This window comes from Tenrec ecaudatus, chromosome 17 (genome assembly GCF_050624435.1).
Source record: "Tenrec ecaudatus isolate mTenEca1 chromosome 17, mTenEca1.hap1, whole genome shotgun sequence".
Classification (NCBI taxonomy): domain Eukaryota; kingdom Metazoa; phylum Chordata; class Mammalia; order Afrosoricida; family Tenrecidae; genus Tenrec; species Tenrec ecaudatus.
Window position 1 is genome coordinate 8218623 of NC_134546.1, and position 20962 is coordinate 8239584.

Genomic DNA, 20962 nt, shown 5'->3' on the forward strand with positions numbered 1-20962 from the left:
TACGCAGGATAGCTTAGTTTATTAAGTTGTTATTCCATTTATTTGAAATTATCCCAGTTTGTTGAGTAGCATCTAAGGTCTTCAGCTTTGCAGTCAGCCATCTCAGCTATGGCTATTGGTCTGCACTCCTCTGGAACAAAAGAAAAGGAAGGAAACGGAAGGTCCAAAAAGGAAACTAGTCTACAGGACTAAGAGCTCACATCAACCGTAGCCTCGTGAATCTGGAGACCGGAGAACTAGATGATGTCTGACTACCCGTACAATTGTTCAGGCCAGGGTCACAACAGATGGTCCCAAATGGAATGGGAGAGACGAACCAGACAGCTTGTAAAAATCCAGACTTTCCAGAGCAATTGAGAAGCCCCAAATGACTGCCCTGAGATACTCTTCCCACGTGGACCTTAACCACTGCCAGAGGCCATCTTTCATCTTTCAGATAATAGATGGGTTCCTGAGATAGGTAATATCATCCATTAGTCCTGTGCTTCTTTGAATAATCAACTATATGAGACCCAATGGTCAATATTCACTCTAAAGAAAAGATAGTAAGATAATGGGGGGAAGAGAACTCTCTGAGTCTTGGAAGGAGCTAGACTAAGTGGGCGTCCTGAAGCTTAAGCCTCATTTGTTTCAAGTTATAGCTGCCTCAGTCTGAAAGTCTTCTTTACATCCACCTCCACCCTACTTTGAAAATTTTCCACTTATTAAGTACTCACTTGTGGCAGGCATATATATTTGTGCTTGTCAATTTTTATTAACACTGACAATACATGAAATCATCTGGAAAGGTTTTTAAGATATACCTACAGTGAAGTAAAAGTACCCCCCACCCTCAAATTAGTGTTGTTCTTCTAACCATAGTTTTTGTAATGATTCCCAGGGCATGGGTAGATGACGGCATGAAAATAGGATGTCCTGGATTAATATGAGGGGTTCGTCAGTTCTGTCATCCTCCTGGCTATTAGGTGAGCCATCTCAAAAGCAGGTACACAGAAGCGTATGCCCTAGAGCAGCGGTTCTCAACCTGTGGGTTGCGACTCCTTTGGGGGTCGCCTAACCAAGACACCGCTCCTCTGTCTGCAGGTGGGTCCACCCACATGCAGATACGTGCACATACGATTACCCGGTGGGAAGAGTGTTACCCATGCTGCGTCACGCTTCAAGACAAATTTTCATTTATTTGTCATTAGAAATAAACATTTCTCAATATATAATTACATATTGTTTTTGTGATTCATCGTTGTGCTTTAATTATGTTCAATTTGTAACAACGAAAATATATCCTGCCTATCAGATATTTTCATGATGATTCATAACAGTAGCAAAGTTACAGTTGTGAAGTAGCAACAAAAATAATGCTATGGTTGGGGGTCACCACCACATGATGAACTGTCTTCTAGAGTGGCGGCGTGAGGAAGGTTGGGAACCGCTGCCCGAAAGAAAGAAGAATTATGAGGGCAACATGTCCAAGATCCCTGCAGTATGGAGAAGTGACAGGGACAGGAGGAGGCCGGGGGACTTCAGTACAGCTGGGTGGCTTTGGGGCGGAGGATGACTTGCCCAGTACGGTGCCTTTGGGCATTTATGAATGCTAATTTATGAATGCTAATTTATGAATGCATTTATGAATGCTAATAGAGCTTGCGACACTTGCCCAAGCAGAGCAGCGGTCAAGGGGCCCTGTAGCCGAGACCAAGGACAAGACAGAGGCATGACTTCTGGCATGACTGAAAAGAGGTGTTTTGGGACAAAAGAACTCTATTCTTAACATTTCTGATCCTGGATTATAATCTGTTTGTTTCCCGAATACATCCCGTAATTGTGACGATTGCCTGAGAGTTCTGAGGGCCCCTGCAATGACTCCTGAACCCATCAGAGAAGCAGAGTGCCTGAAGAGGGGTGGCGGGCCAGAAGCAGGCAGTAGTCAGAGGAGCTCAGACATGGCCCCGTGTCCTTTCCAACCACTCACCTAGGGTCACTGGAAGCTAAACCCCCGTGGTTGGGGTTGGAGTTTCTACGGTTTTTTAAAGCCCTCTCGGTGACCCTCATACGCAACCATGTTGAAAACACTTTGCTACTTAACATACATTAACTTGCTAAACCCTTACACATTCCCAAGGGGTGGAGCTTATCATTCTTTATATATAAATAAACTAGCGTGTACAGAGTTTAATCGAGGTCAAATCAGAATCCTAATTCCAAGCCAGATTTATCTGACTTCACTGGCCAAACTATAATACCAGTTCACATCATATACGTCTTTAAGAATCATCTTCCAATCCAAAGTTTTATAACTACTAAAATGCAATGGTAAGAAAAATGAAAAATATCATTTAACTAATTTTCTACCAAACATGACCCCTTCTCTTTACATAAGAGACAATAGTGCACAAATACCAGGCTTTAAATCTTAGCTACAAGAGTTCCTGTATCCAACAAAATTTTTATTTCCTTTATCGAAGAAGTGGTTACTGATTAAAGCCAACAAAAAACCACCTAAGTTGGGATGGGCCCTATTTGGTGTGACCTTCGAGGTAATAAAAAGTAATAAGATTCAAGGTAATAAGAAGTAACTCAGAAGTCACTGTATAATTCAGACTTACCCTGTGTCCCCATCAGGTTCATACCCACTCCTACATTTACTTCTGTCGTTGCTTTAAGTATTTTCCCCTCTTACCTCTTTCTCTGGGGTATCTTTATTACATGGATATTGAAATGTCTGCATCTATCTTCCATTATCTTGATTCTTCTTTATCTTTTGAAATGCATAAAGGGAAAATCCCCAGCCTCTATCTTCCAGGCCACTAACTACTCTTCAGTTATGTCTCTACTTGTACCCAGTTTATCTGTTGATTTTTTCTCTACTTCAGAAATCCAAATTTAATTTTCAAGGTCTCTGTTGACCTCCTAAACTGGTTGCAAGATCCTGTCCCATCCCTCTTCAAAAACCTTCTTCTGTTTGCTGTACTCTTTCTTTGCGTGTTTAGTTCTTCTGCTTGTTGAGGTCAATGTTTTTTTGTTTTTCACATGACTCTATGTTCCTGATTATCACTTCTATCTTTTGATCCCTATTTGCCGGCTCAATAAATACAGCAGATGTGGTTGCACTGAGCTCAATGTGGGGTTGCTAACCAAAAGGTCAATGGTTTCGGCCTGTCAGCTGCTCCTCGGGAGAAAAACGAAGCAGCCTTCACCTGAAAAAATGCACCATCTCAGACCGAAAGGGTTGTTCTGAATTGGAATTGACTCAATGGCAGGTGAGCTGTTTTTTATTTTTTTTATTTTTGTAGATTTAGTTCATGCTATTATAGCTTGCCTTTTGTAACTAGAGGGGAGGAAATGGGTATGCAACTAGAAAGAGCGTGGGCTAGTGACTGTCTGGGAAGGGCTTTCTCATGCCTCCTTGTGGCCAGTAGGTCCCATCTCGGGCAACACAGCTCTCTCTCTCTCTCTCTCTCTGTCTCTCTCTCTCTCTCTTTCTCTCTCGGGCCTTATGGTCCACATTTTCTTCCTCAACTTACAAACATCACTTCTGCTTACAGTTTAGTGGAGGAATGAAAGGTAGGTTTGTTGTCGATCAGCCCACTTACCCCTCTTGTGGTTGTGGTTGTTGTTGCTCGGAACCCTCGTGTTGGTTCTGACTCATGGCAATCCTGTGGACAACAGAACAAAACACTAGCAGATCCTGCACCTTCCTCATGAAAGGATTTGTTTTGAACCCATTGTTGCAGCAGGTCATATTCTTAAAAAAAAGTTTTATTGATATAAAATCAAATACCATACACTTCTATAGTTCAGTGGCTTTTAAAAGGAGTTGTATATACATCATCACAATTCACTTCTAGTGCTTCCTCCCCCCTCCTGAATTCAATATTTGCTCCCCAATTCTCCTCCCCCTCCCCACTCCCTATCCATGATAAACCATTGCATCAGATATTGTCTCTACGTACCCACTCCTTCTGTGCTTCATAAACTGGGATACCCAAAAGAAACAATAAAAAACAAAACCGAGATAATAATAATAATAACATCACAATATACATACAAATTAAAAGTAAGACAAAAAACCAACCAGCAATATTAAAATAAGCCAGAAAGAAAATTTCTGTGGAATAAGCGAGAAATATTTAAACCTAGAGCACAGTCAGGTGGGTCAAGAAGGAGCTCAGCTGACCAGGGATCATGTTATACTTGTGGCTCCATCCACCATAATCAAGTTTACACTAACCTTTGTCTGACACTCCCTAGCCTGTGCCCAGAGGGAATTTTCCAGATGCACTTTGGGTTCCCATTGTCCTCCACAGCCTTCTATAAATTGGGGTTCACAATTTAAGCTCCAATACTTTTTCCTTTATCAAATTTGGATTTTGTATTTTCTTCTTTGGATCACATAGGCTGGTGTGCCTCTTCCATATGGACTCAGCTGACCCCTCGCTTAGATGGTTGCTTGTTTGAATACAAGCCTTTAAGACTCCAGACACTACTTCAATTGGTAGCTGGGCACCATCTGCTTTCTTCGCCACACTTTGCTGTAGTACCCTTATCTTCAGTGATCTCTTGATGAAGGCAAGTATCTAGCAGGGCCATGCTATAAAAACGAACTGTTCTTGGATTAGGGCTAGAATTAAGTAGGAGCTCAGTATCCATCTGATTGTCTGCCAATTATGAACATCTCTGGCTGACTTTATTGATCATATTATCAATTTGACAAAACACCCATTCCCCCCCAAAAAACAAAACAAAAACATTGTCAGTCATCCCCCCTGGGGAAAATGATTGGGTTGATAACATTAATAATTTATCCAACGGTATAGAATTGAAGGTATTTTTGAGGGGGTTAAGAGAGCATAGTGCAACTACCAGTTGCAGCCCACGAGTTGGTACTTTGTACAGACCAAATTCTTAAAGGATTGAGCTTTCTTTACATTGAGCACCAGGCATGGTGCTGGGGGAGCATTTCCTGCAGCACCTCTTACAGGGGCAGACCCTCGGCTATCATATTAATACCGGTCATGGTAATGCAAGGGGAGCACGAACTAGGACATTTACGTTGGTTTTAGGTCCCCTTTCACTGGACACCCAGTAAGCCAAGGTTCCCGCCCCCCAGGTCCAATGACCACCATTTCCACAGCCTTGAGGTGGTCACTACTTGCTTCCTTGCCCACCATCACCTTTTTGCTTTGGCTGACCTTTTACTTACCAAGCATGATTCCTTTTCTAGAGCCTGGTCTCTCCTGGTAACATGTCCGAAGTACATGAGACAAAGTCATCAGCTTTGCTTCTAAAGAGCATTCTGGCTCCTCCGGAGCATTCAGGATAGATTTGTTTGTTAGTCTGACCATCGATGGTGCTTCCAATACTCTTCTCCATCAATATCATTCAAATGCACCAATTCTTCTGTGGGCTTCCTGATTCATTGTCCAACTTTCATATGCACACGGGGTGACAGAGAACACCAGGGTTTGGGTCAGGTACACTTGTCCTCAAAGTGACGTCCTCGCTCTTCAACACACCAAAGAGGTTTTCTGCAGCAGACGTGCACAATGCAATGTGTCATTTGATTCCTCGACTCTTACTTTCATGAGCATTGATTGTGCATCCAAGTCAGACGAAATTCTTGGCAACTGCCTTCTTTTTTTCATTAATCGTGATGTTGTCTGCTGGTCCAGTTGTAAGGACTTTTATTTTCTTTCCAATGACTTATCATCCATATCACAAGCTACCGCCTTTGATTTTCATCAGCAAGTACTTCTGGTCCTCTTCCTTCTCGACAAGCAAGGTTGTGCCACCGGCATAGTGGAGGTCAAGCCTTCCTCTAATCCTAATGTCAAGTGATTCTTCATAAAATCCACTTCTTGGATTGTGTGTTCAGCATAGAGATTCTTTGTTCGGCATTCAGATTGAATAAATATAGGGACAGGGTATAAGCTGGGCACACACCTTTCCTGGTTTTAAACCACACAGTATTCACTTGTTCCACTTGAGCCTGTCCATGCACAGGTTCCAATTGAGCACAATGAAGTGCCCTCCAATTCCCATTCTTCTCAATGCTGTCAACAGTTTTGCTCCACTTCTACAGCGTCTCAGTTAACTTCCCTAATGAATGCTCAGGGCGGTCCTCTCTCCCCTCTTTTACCCATTGCTTCTGGAGTTGGTAGGACGCTGAACCACTTCCACCTGCACAGCCAGCTTTTCCTGCAAGTGTTTTGGGCCACGATTGCTTTCAGTGTTGGTCCTATTTATCGCTGATCCTGTATGATATTTCTCTCTCAGAAACTTCTCAGCATTTCTAATAAATTGCTTTCTTATGTTTCCTGGTTGTTATAAACTGCTGTGTAGGTATGACGTAGAACAGTCCTGGGGATGTAACAAGCATGCAATAAACATTGTGTACTTTGAATGCATGAAAGAATAATTGATTATTTGAGTGTGTGTGTGTGTGTGCATACTTACACCACATTCTGTATTTTTGGTGAGAGATGACGGGATGCATGTTCTCGGTCCACCATCCTGACCCTCTCTGTTCTAGTGAATATCTTTTAGACTGGGAAAAAGGGAGAAGAGTCAAGTTATTTTCTGTTTAAAAGATTTTTTAAAATCATTTTATTGGGGGCTCATACAACTCATCATAATCCATACATACATCCATTGTGTCAAGTACATCTGTACATTTGTTGCCATCATCATTCTCAAAACATTCACCTTCCACTGGAGCCCTTGATATCAGCTCCTCATTTTCCCCTCCCTCCTCACTCCCGCCTCCCTCATGAACCCTTGATAATTGATAAATTATTATTTTGCCATATCTTACACTGTCCGACATAAAAGATGTTTTTAAGGTAGAAATGCCTATTGAGGAGAATAATGTCTTAGTTTTCCAAGGTAAATATTCCAGTACAACAGGGTGCTATCTTTTATTTAGTATACATTTGTTTTGAATTTTTTGAGTACTTACATATAAGACATGGACTTAGCACTGTGGACAGACATAATTGTATTTATCTCACTGTCTTTCTCTTCTCCTCTAGCTGAACTGACCTCCAGCACCCATCGTGGCCACAATAAGATGACAGCAATCAGTAATATCTAAGTTAGAATGCTTATTTGGCCACTTGCTAGTTATGAGACAAGCCACTCTGAGCCTCAGTATCCTTATTTAAGCAACATAAAAATACCAACTTCATAGGGTTGGTGTTTTTTGAGCATTAAATAAAACGACATATCATATCATAGCATATCATATGCCTCACCAGTGAGTAGTGTATCGATAATGCAAGGGTTCACAAGCAGTTGTGACTTTTCCACTCCCCTGCTTGTATCCCCAGGAAGTCTCCGGTCTTCGTTTACTAAGGTTGTTGCAACAACAAAATGCCACGAGCTGGGTGACGTTAAAGAAGAGAAATCTGTCTCGCAGCTGGGAGGCTAGAGGTCTGAATTCAGCACATCGGCACGGCTTTTTCTCTCTTAGCTCTAAGCGGGGAATGTTTCTTGTCTCTTTCAACTTCTGGTAATGCTCCATGTTTCTTGATGTTCCCTGCCTTGTAGGTGGATCCTCGTATGCTGTCCTCCCCCTCCGACCCCCCTCTGTGTGAGGTTAGGGGACACAGTTCAAGAGAAACTGAAGGATGGTTTCATTTGAGTCAGTAGACAGGAGAAGCCAACTCTACATCTTCACTTGGCAGGAACACGTGCCAGACAACTTCGCTGCATGCCAATGCTCTATCACTTGCGACCCAAACAGTGCTGGCTGATCCACTATCTGAAGAAAGACCATTTCAATGTCTAAGAGGATTGATCAGCATTGTAAGCTTTAAAAAAGTAATAGAGAATCAGTGTGGCTCAGGAAAATGGCCACCACAGATACAGTGGTACCCCATAGTGGAAATGGAATCATTATCAAGCCCTTAAGATCAATAGTTAATTCCCCTTGATCTAATTACAAGTTCACCAAGAAGCTCCTGATTATGCATTGCCTATTTGGGTAGAATGATCTAGAAAGAGAGGAATCAATGAGGAGTTGTATTCCTTGTTGTCTTGGTGGACTAATGCCCCAGAATCCAACCATCTTGCATTGCTGACACTGCATTGCTGGAGTCTAAAAAGGCTGGAAGTAGCACAATCTTGGGGTGAAAACAGACTCTAGAGCCAGTCTACTTCTATTTGAGTCCCAACTCGGTTACTTATTCATCCTGTAACTTTGGGCAAGTTATTTCAATGATGCAAACGGGGTTATAATAGTAACTAATACCTCACAGGGTTGTTAAACAGGCATTATATAAATGAATATATTTAAAGAACTTAATATGATAAACAACCTAATATTTTAAACACACTTATATAAAAGTACCATAGTGCTTAAAATACATATGTGTGTGTGTTTGTGCAGAAGCCCTGGTGGTGTTGTCTGCACGGTCAGCAGTTTGAGAGCACTAGTCAGCTCCTGGGGGAAGGGCTTTCCACTACCATGAAGTGTTACGCCTCAACTCAGGGCCACTTAGACCCTGTCCCATAGGGTCGCCACGAGTCAGAATTGACTTGACGACAGTGAGTTTGGGGTGTGTGTGTGTGTGTGTGTGTGTGTGTGTGTGTGTGTGTGTGAACTAAGGGCTTGAAGCTCCATGTGATGCTCACTCCGCACTGCAGCTTTTCTCTGACTCCAGTACACACACATTTTCCGAATCTGGTTCAATTATTTGCTAACATCTATAGCTGATGGGGTGTTTTCTAAGCTTCTGGAGGGCAGATGCTGTGTCTTATGCATCTATATGTGAAGGGAGTGTAAGAATTAATCCTAACCTCTGTAACTTACCTTTTCTTAAAAGTAACCAAGGGAATGGAGGAAGTGAATTGACCACATAGTCCCAGTTGACTCATAAACCTTAAAGTTCTTCTCTCAGATTACATCTGAATTCTGGGAGCTGTGAACACAAGAATGAACACTGAGACATACAAGAACTTTGGGGGGCAAGTCATCTCCACCCCTACACAAAATCTGACCTCAGCCCCTCTCCATTCTTCCTCTACACTGCAGTAACTATTGGTCTGAGATGGACTGTTCAAATGGTTGATTCGGATCATTACCCACCACCGTCTCAGATCGCTGACACCTGAATAAAGTGCTTATGAAAAGACTCGATCCCAGTCTCTGTTCTTGGGCTTACAGGACCAGTAGCGCAAATCTGCACGTCCCAATTTCTTATGTCTTTAATACCTGTGTTCAGTAGGTGCTCAATAGAGACAGAAACCTGTTGATGGAAGAATCAGAAGACTAGGATATGAATCTTCACCGCACTGCCTATTACTTGTCGTGGGCAATTTATCTAACTTCCCTAACACATGGCAATCAGATAAGGATAATATTATTATTGTAAGGTGTAAAGGAGAGAATAATTTAGGAAAGAATCTGGAATGTAGTAAGTGGTCAATTAAGATGCGTTTCTTCTCAGCTTGCATTTATAGTTCCAGAAATATTTTTATTGCTTAAATAAAGGAGACCATACCAGCTATGAAAATATGGCTTTGTATAGTTTAAAAGATCAATAATTAGTATATTGACAGAAGTCCTTTAAGAAAAAAACATATAAAGTAAATGCATGGTTTTATTAAAGAAATGTTGTTGGATTCTTGGATGTTTAACTTTAAATCAGTATATGAAGAATTTTCAGCATGTCATCCGTTAAGAACTAAAGCTAAAGAAGATGTAAATTATGTTTAGTGTAGATTCAACATAGAAAGCGAGTAGTCTCCAGCAAAGTGCCTAGCTCATAATAGATGCCCATCAAAATAGTTTTCAGTGTATAAATGAACGAATAAATTTGAATTTACTGCCACACATCCCATATGAAAGGTTTATAATGATTCACATGCCAACCAGTGTTTTTTGGTTTCATATCCCCTGATTCTACGTCATTTAAAGGCTCACAAAGTAAATTAGTAGAAAGTGTTAGCTTTGTAGGTATAGTGCTGCATGTAAATTGGGCTTATGAAAAAGTTTGGCTTACGTGTTAAATTACAAGATCTTTTAAAATATAGATCATTTTATTGGGGCTCTTACAGCTCTTATAACAATCCATCCATCCATTGTATCAAGCACATTTGTTGCCATCATCATTTTCAAAATATTTTCTTTCTACTTGAGCCCTTGGTATTAGCTCTTTTTGTCTCCCTCCCCCACCCTCCCACCCTCGTGACCCCTTGAGAAATTATAAATTATTATTTTCATATCTTATACCGACCACTAAGAAAAATTTTTAATTATAAATCACAATGTCTAGCTGTGTTATATGCTTTTCCATTTTTCGGTATATGAAGCCCTGGATTAATGGACTACAGGGACAGCAAGTAGAATACGGGGTTCAGAGGGAGGGGGACAGTGGTGGTGGAGAGACAATGTCAAGGAGTCCATGTAGAAAAAGGATGGTTGGAAACTGATTGTGGTCGCAATTGTACAATTATACTTGACGTCAGAATGGTTCCCAGGTTTGAGTCTGGGCCAGGGCAGCACGGGGCTGCTGTTCTTAGGAAATGAAAAGATGCAGGACGAGCGATCCAGGCAGAAGACCCGGGGCTCAGCTTCAGGCCGAAGTCCAAAGTTGTTCACATGGCCTGAGAAGCATCTCTCTTTCCAGGGCATCCTTTGCTGCCGCCACCCCCTCTTGGCTCCTCCCACCCCACGATTCGGCAACAGAGACATCCTAGCCATCTTGCCATTTGTGAAATTTGCCTTGTTTGTTTGCACAGCTCACCTTTCCATTTATAGTAGCGGCTCTCTGACCTGTGTGTGCATCAGAAATCACCTGGAGTTGGGCCTATTAAAATGGACTTGGGGGCCCCACTCCTAGATTTCCTGACTTGGTACGTCTAGGGTACAGTCCAAGCAGCAGCACGACCGGCAGGTTCCCCAGTAATATGCATGCTGCTCTGCCCTGGACCACACTTGCATAGGTTTCTCCACCATGGACCACACTTCAAGAGAACACTGACTTAGAACGTTCACTTCCCTCCCCCTTTACTTCCGAACCTGACATTTCAGTCCTCCATCACTGCCGAACGTGGTGCTCCACCGCACGCCGCACCTTATGACCTGACCTGACCACATCCTATGCAGGTGTTTCTCTCTCACTGGGCTGTCTGTCCCCTCAGCACCTAGCACAGAGTCCCACAGAGCCAGCGCTCAAGATAAATGATGACCGAATAACGTCCTCGATTTTGTGACATCAAAAGACTACTGGAGCAACATCAATACCATGCCAGTGAGTGCTCCTATGTACTAAGTTTTAAACATTAAAATATCAGGCCATTGACCTCTTCACAGACCTCTTTAAGGAAAATCTGCCAGGTGTTTGTTGGTGTTTTATGTTAAAGATTTTCTAGGAAGTTTCCGTGTTCCTTGCAATCCCTTCCCACCCAAACCCCGCACACTGGAATAAGGACTGACAGTGCAAGGTCAAGATTGCAGGTTGATCAAGCGTTTGACCCATCACTCTTACAGTATGTTTTTCAATAACTACTTCAAAGTCTGTATTTTGTTCTTCAGACTAAACACCTAAAACCACAAGATTATCTAGCACAGCTAGAACTGCAAAGACCTCTTTGACCTCCAGAGCCGGCTGGAGGAGGATGCTGAAATCTGAATGCATTTGTGTGCAGCTCGGCTGTTGTCAGGTCCCACTGAGTTGACTTTCAATAAACAGCAGGCCCACGTGAAAGAGCAGAACTGCCTCATAGGGTGGGTAGGCTGTACCCTTTACAGCAGTGGTTCTCAACCTGTGGGTCGGGACCCCTTTGAGGTCAAACGGCCCTTTCACAGGGATCACCCAATTCTTAACAGTAGCAAAATGACAGTTATGAAGTAGCAACAAAAATAATTTTATGGTTGGGGGTGGCCACAACATGAGGGACTGTATGAAAGGGTCGCAATCTTAGGAAGGTTGAGAACCACTGATTTACAGGATCAGGTGAACAGATCTTTCTCCCGCAGCTTCTAGGTGAGTCTAATTGCCAATGCTTTGGTCAGTAACCGAGCACTGAACCACTGGGTCCCCAGGCCTCCCAACCATGATCTAAATGTGTGGCTACTCAGCCTTGAATTATTCTATTGACAGTTAATACTGACACACTGGTTGCCTAAGTATTAATGCATTTGATTACAAGATGCTGTCCCAGACCACACTGAGGTGACAGAAAAGATGGCATGTGCACCATATGCCTGACCCAAACCCCAAGTTCTGTGTTCTGTAACAAATCTGCCCCAAAAGATATAGATTATGTGTCTGAACTAAGAGATATCCATTTATTTTCTTCTTTCTACTGTATTCCAAGTAGTTATACAAATAATGTCCTCTCTTGTTTCTTATCTCAAAAAAATGGATACAAATTTTATCTTGTTGAAAATGGCTTTACTTTGATGTTGGAGTGTTGGTTAGATGCTGTTGGAACTGCCTAACCATACCAAAGACTTTCTTTTAAAATCGGGTTGGAGAAAATTCTATAGCTCTGGGATGCTTGTGGCTCATTTCCATCAGATGAATCATCGATCGTCATCGTCCCGTGAATCATCACCAGAACAATGGAAAGTACAGAAGACCTAAAATTGGTGTGTCTAGTAGGAAACATATTCTCTTGAAACACATTTGAAAGACTATCACCACACTGGCCAGCCGCTGACAGTGGCGGCCTCAGCCAAGAAAAGCTGAAAAAGATGCAATGGGGACAGCAATATACAGATCTTCTCATTATTAAGAGCAAAAAATACTCCCCAAAACATTGAGAAATATGAACTGCACAAGAAATACCATTCTCTTTGAAGAAAAAGCTACTGGAAAACTTGGCTACAAAGAGGGCCACCCATTCTGGACAGCCTATTTGGATGCCAGCAGAAGAGAGCTCACTCACGCCAGCTTTGCTGACAGAGGAGTTTGTTTGAAGGAAGACACCTCCCCTCCCCCCAGGGGCAGAGGGCAGTAGAGCAAGCCAAGGCTCAGAAAGCCCCAGAACCCAAGATGGCTGCTTCTCTGCCTCTCTTGTGCTTTTGTCTCTCCACTGGCCTGTGGGCTGCATGCGGGTCGGATGTGTCTCCTGGCTGTGCCTTTGGGCCATCACTTTCTAGGCCAGGAGACCAGCAAAAATGAACGCAACATTTCTGGCAGGTAGAGCTCCTTAGCTTCGCTTCAGTTATGTGTCCGCCTACCCCTGCTCCAATCAGCTATGACAGGGCAAAGGAAGCAGCATCGGCAGTCAAAGGGTTACCGACGCAAGTTGGAAAGGGGTAGGGCGAGGAGGCAAATGAACTGGCATGCCCATTATGGGTAAACAGATTTCATGGGGGTGGAAAGGCAATCTAAAAAAGTACAAACATCACAGGCCCTGGGGCCTTACTGCCTGCATTTGACCTTGGCCTGGCCACTTGCTGCTTCATGTTGGCCAACTCTTTCAATCGCTTTGTCTCACTTTTCTGATCTGTAGAATGTCCGTGGCAGTAACAAAGTTGTGTGGATTAAATGAATTAATGCAAACAAACCCAAATGCATGGTTACTGAGTTGAGTCCAAGTCATAGCTACCCTGTAGTAGAACTCAAGTGGAAACCTCATGGTATCCATAATTGTAACTCTTTTTAAGAGTAGGCAGCCTCACCCCTCACCTTTGGAGCAGCTGGTGGGTTTGAACTGGCCCCTTGTGGTTAGTAACTCAGTGCCTAGCACACTGTGCCAACAGGGTTCCATAGCAAATAAAGCACTTGGTTAAAAAGAAATAAGTATTTTACTTTTGTAAAGATGTTCATTTCCCCTAGTTAATACAATTCCAATCAAAACCACAACTCTTTTTCAACATGACACAATGGATTTAGAGTTACCGTGGGAGAAATAGCGTATCTTTGGTGTAGATGGTGAGGAGAATAGAAAGAGGGGCATCCATTGATGCAAATTACTGGGACTGTTCCGTGTCTTTGAGTGGGGGTTAGTTTAATACCGTTGTGCTTTTTATCGGACATATGCTCCAACATTGTCTCTTATAAGTATCAAATATATTTTGTAAAGGTAGTTTTAAAGAAGCACTCTGAAAAAGAAAACTATGAAGTGGGGATGTATGCTATCAGAACTACAAAAATATTTTAAAGCTATATTAATTAAAACAACATTACTATCGAGTACAAGTAAATCAATGGAACAGAAACGTATCTACAGATACCTAAGAGTTTTACAAAGACAGAATTTTATATCAAAAGGGAAGATTGAATGAATAATGGTGTGGGGTTAACTAGTAAGTCACTTGGGAGGAAAAAAATTAAGCTGATCTTCCTTACTTATAAATAAATTTCAAATTAGTTAAATATTGACATGTACCTAAAAACACTAAAAGAAAATACAGATAGGTCAACATGACACCAAAGCCAGAAACGTAAAGGAAAAACTTGATAGGCCTGCATAGAAATAGTCCCTCCAGGGGAAGGGCCCTGTAATTACGGTTCATTCAAAGGTTAGTATTTCTAATATACACAATCACTTGGGTTTTGTTTTCGCTGTTAGTTGCCAGGAATCGTCTTCAACCCACTGAAACCACAAACAGAACAAGGTGGTGTCCAGCCCTGGGCATCGTCCTGACGATGGTATGTTTGGGTTCTTTGTTCTGGCCGGTGCATCAATCCATCTCCACGAGAGCTTCCCCACCTCACTGAGCCTCCACTTTATCAACCCCGAGGTCCTTCTCCAAGATCCACCCCTCCTGTCGTCTCATTCAAAGTGTGCAGCGCCTAGGCACTCTCCAACAATATTCTGAGATCCCAAAGAGTTTGCATTGACCTGTTTTATAGAAGTAGCTTCCCAGGCATTGCTTCTTGGTCTGTCTTAGTCTGGAAACTCCACTGAAAGCTACCCACCATGGGTGACGCTTTGGTATTTGAAATACCAATGGCCTAACTTCCAGCATCACGGCAACACATAAGCCACCGCCTCAAGACAGACTGACAGATGGGTGGTGGAAAAAAGGAGTACTCCCTTTTTAAAACAGGCAGACATCAGGGTTCGGCAATTCACACGAATGTCATGTATGTTAGGGGCCACCGAGAAGATTCTGACCCACAGCAACTCCGTGCACAGCCAAAGGAACCATGGCCCTGACATCACCCTGTTCCCATGCTTGAGGCCATTCTAGCAGCCAGCCATCTGGCTGAAGGCTTTCCTCTGTTTGGCTGCCTCCCTACTTTACCAAGCATGATGTCCTTCTGCAGAGCCTAGTCTCTTCTGACAATATGTCCCAAATATGTAAGACAGTGTCTCCCATCCCTGCCTCTAAGGAGCACCCTGGCCATACTTTTCCCAGAGTGATCAGTTTGTCCCTTTGGCAGTCCACGGTACTTTCGGCTGCAGCACCACAATTGAAATGCATCGATTCTTCTTGGGGCTTCCCTATTCTGAGTTCAATCTTCACACGCACATGAGGCAAAGGGAAACACCATGGCTTGGGTCAGACGCACTTTAGTTTTCAAAGTAACATCCTTACTTTTCAACACTTGGAAGAGCTCTGTGCAGCACATTTACCCAATGCGACCCGTCTTTGATCTCAACTGCTGCTTCCATGAGCATTGTGGAGACAAGGAAGACAAAATCCTCGACATCTTCGATCTCGGCTCCAGTTGCCATGATGTCACCTATTCGTCGTTGTGAGGATTTTAGTGTACTTTACATTGGGCCACAATCCAAACGAAGGCTGCGATCCTTGATTTTCATCAGCAAGTGCCTCAAGTCCTCTCTACACTTTCAGCAAGCAAGGTTGTGTCATCTGCACACCACAGGTTAATAAACCTCCCTCCAATCCTGATGCCGAATTCTTCATGTAATTCAGCATACAGCTTGACAAAATAAATATATGGTACTATTTGGATTTGTAATTGGGCAACAAAAGCAGATTGAAATCAGAACCTTTTTTTAACCAGAGCCTTTTTAAGAAACTCTGATAAAGACCAGGTAGCCAATACTCAAGATTAGCAAGGATATGGCATTCTGTTGGTAGAAAAGTAGTAAAAATCTTTCTAGGCGAGTCTTTTAACATCACCCAGAATTGTATAAATTTGCATTCTTTTTGATCCAATGCTTACATTTCTATGAATCTATTACACAGGAATAAACCCAGATGTATATATAAAAATATTTATACATAATTTCTGTAGAAGTGAAAAACTAAAAATACTCTGGAAGCCCAATAATTTAGGGATTTTTAAACAAATTATTATGCCCATCAAAACTCAGTGCCATCAAGTTGATTCTGACTTATAGTGACCCTACGCAGGGTTTTAAGACTAAATCTCTATGAAGAGCAGTCTCATCTTTCTTCCTCCATGTGGCAGGTCTGAACCTCCCACCTTGGGATCAGCAGCCCATCGCCTAACCCACAGCGCCACCAAAGCACCGTATGTTCCATATGTAGCCCTAAAACGTTGAGACATTATTGAATATACACTATACGTATTAATATACTATTACTACGAAAAAGCAAACGCCTTAAAAAGAAAAAAAAGCACACGTTGTTATATTCGAACAAGCCTGTAAATTAATATAGCAATGTTCCAGTGTCGTTTGGGGTTTTTTCTTTCTATCTATCTTGATGTACAGTAGACAGTTTACAGGGAGTTTGTTTGTCTTGCTTTTAATCGTGTTTTCTTGCAGTCAGGGGGGCGGGGCAGTAAAGTACTGACTTGCAGCGGGAAGAGGGGCGCCCGGGGACCGCCCGGGGACCGCCCTGCCCGACGCCCACCACGAGGAGCGGGCTGCAGCGGAAACGAGCCCTCGGTGGGTGGGGCCCGAGAATCCTGGGTAGTGAGCTGCCTCGCCTTCCCTCACGGACAACTACTGTTCAGAAAAAGAAATTGCCCTTGAACACCCCCCCCCACGGACATGAGCGCGGTCGGGCACATCTGTCCTGCGATGCATTGGCAGGGGGGGCATGGGAAGGAGTGTGCGCGTGCGTGCTTTCCCCTGGGAAAATGGTAACAGCCTTTTCTGCCGCCCGCTCACCCAGCCAGGGCTGCCAGGATCCGCCAGGGAGGGTGGATATGGGTGGCCACCTGCGGAGCGCCCAGGACGTGCGTTGACGAGGGTCGGCAGCTGGCCGCTGTACGCCAACCAGCGGCCGGGAGAGAAGTGGCAGCCAGGGGGCGGGAGCGCGGCTGACGTGCTTACGGCGGGGCGGGGCGGGGCTGACGTGCTTACGGCGGGGCGGGGCTGACGTGCGGGGGGGGGGGACGGGGCGGGGCGGGGCTGGCGGGGGGGGGGACGGGGCGGGGCGGAGGGCGCCTCCGCACGTGCGCAGACCTTCCAGGCGCCGTCCCTTCTTCCCGACCTGCCTCCGCTGGGGCGAGGACAAGCGGAGTGAGGGCTGAGCGGGAGGAGAGCGCGTATTCATCTTTGTCCCTGCCATCCTCAGGCCCTAGGACTCGAGCGAGGCTTTCCTCCGAGGACGTGCCGGCCGCGGGCGTGGAATCGGGCGACCCCTGTGAAAGGGTCGTTCGAGCCCCCGAAGGGGTCGCTACCCACAGGTTGAGAACCGCTGCCCTAAAGTTATGTGGAGTTTGGTACCCAGTGACTTAACAGTGATCCTGTGAACAATGGATCCACTCTCTGTAAATGTAAAACCTTATCGGGCAGAACAGAACTGCTTCCTACGGTTTCCCAAGCTGTAAATCTTATGGGAGCAGAAAGCTTCATCTTTTACATGCAGAGTGGTCGGTGAGTTCAAACTCCAGCCCCATTTAGAACTAACTCCGCCATCAGGGCTCTAATGTACCATATGACCCAGCATGACGTTTCCAGGTAGAAACACCAAAAGGTTGAAAGAAAGCACTTGGAGAGGTAATTGTACACCAGTGTCCATTACTGCTTTACTCATAGTCGCCCGAAGGTGGCGACAACCCGTGTGCTCTTCGACAGGTGACCAGATAAACAAAACATGGCTTACCATACAATGGAATAGTGTTCTGTCATAAAAATGAATGACGTCCTTCCGCCACCTTAATACTTAACCTATAAATATGGACACATCAATCTACTTCCCCATCCTCCTATATATATTTGCATGTACATGTCTTTGTCTAGACCTCCATAAATGCCCTTTGACTCCTAGCTCTTTCCTCCTTGGGCCTCTACTCAAACACTCCCTCAATGCATGAATACTTTCTTTTATTAAATTGGAACTCTATGATGCTCACTCTCCTGACACAATGGCTGGAGCCAAAGTGGGTGAACAAGTAAATGTGGTGAAGAAAGCTGATGGTGCCCGGCTAGCAAAAGAGATAGTGTCTGGGGTATTAAAGGCTTGAAGATAAACAAGCGGCCATCTAGCTCAGAAGCAACAAAGTCCACATGGAAGAACACACCAGCCTGTGTGATCGAGTGGTCCCGAAGGGATCAGTTATCAGGCATCAAAGAACAAAAGATCATATCATTGACTGCACACCTCCATGATAGGATCGCTGAAGACAAATGGGTGCATAAGCAAATGTGGTGAAGAAAGCTGATGGTGCCCGGCTATCAAAAGAGATAGTGTCTGGGGTCTTAAAGGCTTGAAGGTGAACAAGCGGCCATCTAGCTCAGAAGCAAAAAAGCCCACATGGAAGAAGCACACCGGCCAGTGCGATCACGAGGTGCCAAAGGGACCAGGTATAAAGGCATCATGCAAAAAAAAAAAAAAAGGTTTGTGTGTGTATATGTATATATATGTGTGTGTCTATATATGTGTATATATATATATATACCATATTGAATGAAGGGGGAAGTGCAAAGTGGAGACCCAAGGCCCAAGTGTCGGCCAATGGAGATCCCCTCACAGAGGGGTTCAGGAGAGGAGATGGGTCAATGAGGGTGCGAGGCAGTACTGATGAAGAACACAGCTTTCCCCCGGGTCCTGGATGCTTCCTCCCCCCAACTACCATGATCCGAATTCTACCTTGCAGGGCTGGATAGGGCAGAGGTTGTACACTGGTGCATATGGGGGCTGGAGGCACAGGGAATCCAGGGTGGACGATACCTTCAGGACCAGGGGTGTGAGGGGCGATGCTGGGAGAGCGGAGGGCGAGTGGGTTGGAAAGGGGGAACTGATTACAGGGGTCCACGTGTGACCTCCTCACTGGGAGAGGGACGGCAGAGAAGGTGGGGGAGGGAGACTCCGGATAGGGCAAGATATGACAAAATAACGATGTATAAATTACCAAGGGCACATTGGGAGGGGGGAGCGGGGAGGGAGGGGAAAAAAAAGATGACCTGATGCAAAGGGCTTAAGTGGAGAGCGAATGTTTTGAGAATGATTGGGGCAGGGAATGTATGGATGTGCTTTATACAATTGATGTATGTATATGTATGGATTGTGATAAGAGTTGTGTGAGTCCCTAATAAAATGTACAAAAAGAAAAAAAATGACGAGGGCAACAAATGTATAAGGGTGCTTTGCTCAATTGATGTATGTATGGAGTGTGATAAGAGTTGTATGAGTCCCAATAAAAATATTTATTAATTAAAAAAAATGAATGACGTTCTGATACCTGCTACAACATGGTTGAACCTTGAAGCCACTACGCTAACTGAAATAAGCCAGAGCGAAAGGATAACGATTGCCTACTTCTATGGATTCTGTGGAAGAGGAAAATCCAGAGAGACGAAAAACAAATCTGTCTTGGAAGAGGTGCAATCAGAATGTTCCTTAGCAACCACGATAATTAGACTTTGTTTCACATGCTTGGGACATGTTATCAGGAGGGACTGGTTCCTAAAGAATGTCATGCTTTGTAAAGTGCCAGCCAAAAAGAAAACAGAAACCCTCCATGAGATCACCTGACACAGTGGCTGCTACAATGTGCTTAAATGGCGTCATGATTGTAAGGATGGCCCGTGACCAGGCAGAAATTCAATCTGTTGTACATAGTCACTGTGTATAGGGACCTTTTTTTTCTCTCTTTTGAATTTTTTGTATTAAAAGATAAATTGGGGGCTCTTACAATTCTTATAACAATCCATACATCAATTGTAGAAGGCATATTTGTACATCTGTTGCCATCGTTCTTTTCTAGACATTTACTTTCTATTGGGCCCTTAGTGTCAGCTCCTCTTTTTTCCCTCCCCCATCAGGACCACTTTGAGGGCACCTAATGGCAGCAACCACAATAAAGACAAGCTCGATTAGAGGAAGTAACTGAGAGGTTCTGTTTGGGATGATTGGAAAAAATGGTTTGGAAATAGATTATGGTGATGTTTGCACACATGCTTCTCTCCTTGTGACATTCGTCAATGGATATTACAATGCCACACATGTGGCTAGAGACCTAAGAATGAAGAGACCTAAGAATGACTGGAATCCTAGAGTAGGAATCAAAGCACAGCATGTCCCTTGGAGAGAGAACTCAAGAGACCCATCTCTAGAATCAAGTTATCTTGTCCAGCCTTTAGCTGCAGAATTTGGAAAATGTTTAATGCTCTAAAAGTCGGCCACTGGAGATCCCCATGCAGGGGGATCTAGGGGAGGAGATGAGTCAGTCAGGGTCCGATGAAGACTACAGCTTTCCTCTAGTTCTTAAATGCTTCCCCCCACTCCCCCCAACACTATCATGATCCGAATTCTACCTTGCAAGTCTGGATAGAGCAGAGGATGTACACTGGTACAGATAGGAACTGGAAACACAGGGAATCCAGGGCAGATGATCCCTTCAGAACCAGGGGTGTGAGTGGCCATACTGGGAGGGTAGAGGGAGAGTGGGTTGGAAAGAGGAAACCGATTACAAGGATCTATGTGTGACCTCCTCCCTGGGGGATGGACAACAGAAAAGAGGGTAAAGGGAGACATTGGACAGGGCAAGATATGACAAAATAATAATTTATAAATTATCAAGGGCTCATGAGGGAGAGGGAACGGGGAGGGAGGGGGAAAAAAAGAGGACCTGATGTCAAGGGCTTAAGTGGAGCGCAAATGCTTTGAAAATGA

At 44.0% G+C, this 20962-nt stretch overlaps 1 long non-coding RNA gene across 1 annotated transcript; it reads right to left on the bottom strand.

Annotated features, from left to right (window-relative positions):
- Positions 1 to 16: 16 nt before the first annotated feature.
- LOC142430678 (uncharacterized) lies at positions 17 to 17141 on the bottom strand. The gene is made up of 5 exons (XR_012780646.1): positions 17011 to 17141; positions 8810 to 8918; positions 6454 to 6544; positions 3591 to 3653; positions 17 to 130 (listed from the first exon to the last, which is right to left on the bottom strand). It is a non-coding gene; the product is annotated as an uncharacterized LOC142430678 (long non-coding RNA).
- Between the last annotated feature and the right edge of the window lie 3821 nt (positions 17142 to 20962).